This window comes from Littorina saxatilis, unplaced genomic scaffold (assembly GCF_037325665.1).
Source record: "Littorina saxatilis isolate snail1 unplaced genomic scaffold, US_GU_Lsax_2.0 scaffold_1784, whole genome shotgun sequence".
NCBI classification, from domain to species: domain Eukaryota; kingdom Metazoa; phylum Mollusca; class Gastropoda; order Littorinimorpha; family Littorinidae; genus Littorina; species Littorina saxatilis.
In genome coordinates, this window is record NW_027128377.1 from 7,501 (window position 1) to 10,000 (window position 2,500).

Consider the following 2,500-nt stretch of genomic DNA (forward strand, 5'->3'; position numbering starts at 1 on the left):
GCAATACGCCAAGATAAGGAATCACCCTTCATTGGTATAAATGTGTACGTGTCTGTTGTATATCTAAATCTTAGTTCCTCTATAGGCCTCAGTTCTTTACACCAGTTTCGTTTTGTCTATTTCAAGTTCCATATATATACTAACCTTACGTTCTTGTTTGTTTGTTTGTTCTCTTAGTTCTCTGAGCTCTCCGAATCTTCTTTTCTCTGAAACAAAAGAGAGTGTGGATGAAAAATAGCAGACCGATGAAACCTACACTGAAGACAAAACAAACAAGAATTTCAAGTTCCATAGCTCTACCGTAATGTCTTGTGTGTTTATTATTCAGTGTAGTTCTACGATTCTCTGAGGTCCTTCTTCTTAAGTCTCCGATTTTTCTTTTCCATAAACTTACTTTAAATTTCTTGTTTGTTAATTCTTGTACATGTAATTCTCAAAGCTCTCCTGCCGCTTCTCCTTTTTGACTCACATGCGAAGCAAAAGTGAGTCTATGTACTCACCCGAGTCGTCCGTCCGTCCGTCCGGCCGGCCGGCCGTCCGTCCGGAAAACTTTAACGTTGGATATTTCTTGGACACTATTCAGTCTATCAGTACCAAATTTGGCAAGATGGTGTATGATGACAAGGCCCCAAAAAACATACATAGCATCTTGACCTTGCTTCAAGGTCAAGGTCGCAGGGGCCATAAATGTTGCCTAAAAAACAGCTATTTTTCACATTTTTCCCATTTTCTCTGAAGTTTTTGAGATTCAATACCTCACCTATATATGATATATAGGGCAAAGTAAGAACAATCTTTTGATACCAGTTTGGTTTACCTTGCTTCAAGGTCAAGGTCACAGGAGCTCTTCAAAGTTGGATTGTATACATATTTTGAAGTGACCTTGACCCTGAACTATGGAAGATAACTGTTTCAAACTTAAAAATTATGTGGGGCACATGTTATGCTTTCATCATGAGACACATTTGGTCACATATGATCAAGGTCAAGGTCACTTTGACCCTTATGAAATGTGACCAAAATAAGGTAGTGAACCACTAAAAGTGACCATATCTCATGGTAGAAAGAGCCAATAAGCACCATTGTACTTCCTATGTCTTGAATTAACAGCATTGTGTTGCATGACCTTGGATGACCTTGACCTTGGGTCAAGGTCACATGTATTTTGGTAGGAAAAATGTGTAAAGCATGTGAGTCGTATGGGCTTTGCCCTTCTTGTCTCTTGATGCGAAAGAGTATGAATGAAAAATTGCAGACCGGTGGAAAAATGTCTACACTATAGACTTACCGGAATTTCTTGCTTGTTTATTAATATTATTAAGTGTTGGTCTTCGATCCACCAAGGTCTTTCTTCCAAGGTGTCCGATTCTACTTTTCCATGAACTTACCTTAAATTTCTTGTTCGTTAATTCTGGTACATGATATTCTCCAAGGTCTCCAATTCTCCTTTTCTCTGAAGGGAAAGAGAAAGAGAGAGAAGAGAGAGAGAGAGAGAGAGAGAGAGAGAGAGAGAGAGAGAGAGAGAGAGAGAGAGAGAGAGAGAGAGAGAGAGAGAGTATGGATGAAAAATGGCAGACCAGTGGGAAGGGGTCTACTCTATAGACTTACCGTAATTTCTTGGTTGTTTATTATTCAGTGTAGGTCTACGATTCTCTGAGGCCCTTCTATAGACTTCCCGTAATTAATTTTCTTGTTTGTTTATTATTCAGTGTAGGTCGCCGATTCTCCCTTTCTCAGACGCAAATGAGAGTGTAGATGAAAAATGTCAGACCGGTGGGAAGGGGTCTACTCCATCTCTCAGTCCCTCTCTGGGGAACTGTGTGTACTTGATGCATGGTGTGACGTCCCCTCGTGGCCCGCACTCACCTTTGCTTACCGGAGCTAGTCGTCGTCGTGATCTATGACTTTGTCTGGAAGAGGAGATTTGGGGGGGGGGGGGGGTGCTGTAATTTACGCCGATTTGTCTGTGATGATTTATGTTTTTCTGAAGACTGTGTGTATGGGGGGGTGTTTGTGTGCGTTCGTGTGTGTGTTCGTGTGTGTGTGTGTGTGTGTGTGTGTGTGTGTGCGTGTTCGTGTGTGTGTGTGTGTGTGTGTGTGTTCGTGTGTGTGTGTGTGTGTGTGTGTGTGTGTTCGTGTGTGTGTGTGTGTGTGTGTGTGTGTTCGTGTGTGTGTGTGTGTGTGTGTGTGTGTGTGTGTGTGTGTGTGTGTGTGTGTGAGGGGAAGAGAGAACACAAGTCAGACAGAGAGAGATGGAAAAAAAGGTACAAAGAGAGAAAGACAGACAGCAAGACAGATATACAGGGTGACCCAAAAAAGAGTACCCAAACAAAACGTCATAAATTGAACAAAAATAAAGCAATCTTCATAAAATTTATTTACACACACAAGCAGCCTCTGCATGATTTGCACAGAAAATTTTAGCGTTCAGGAAAGTTATTCTCATTCTACAGAACATGCTCCAAATGGCCTCCGCGCCGATTCAGGCAAACTTGAACTC

General features: G+C 41.6%; 1 protein-coding gene across 1 annotated transcript in view; it reads left to right on the forward strand.

The window, feature by feature from the left end:
* The window catches only part of LOC138956736 (rab effector Noc2-like), an 8,204-nt gene that overhangs the window by 3,664 nt on the left and 2,040 nt on the right, over positions 1-2,500 (forward strand). The gene's annotated exons all lie outside the window — the stretch shown is intronic.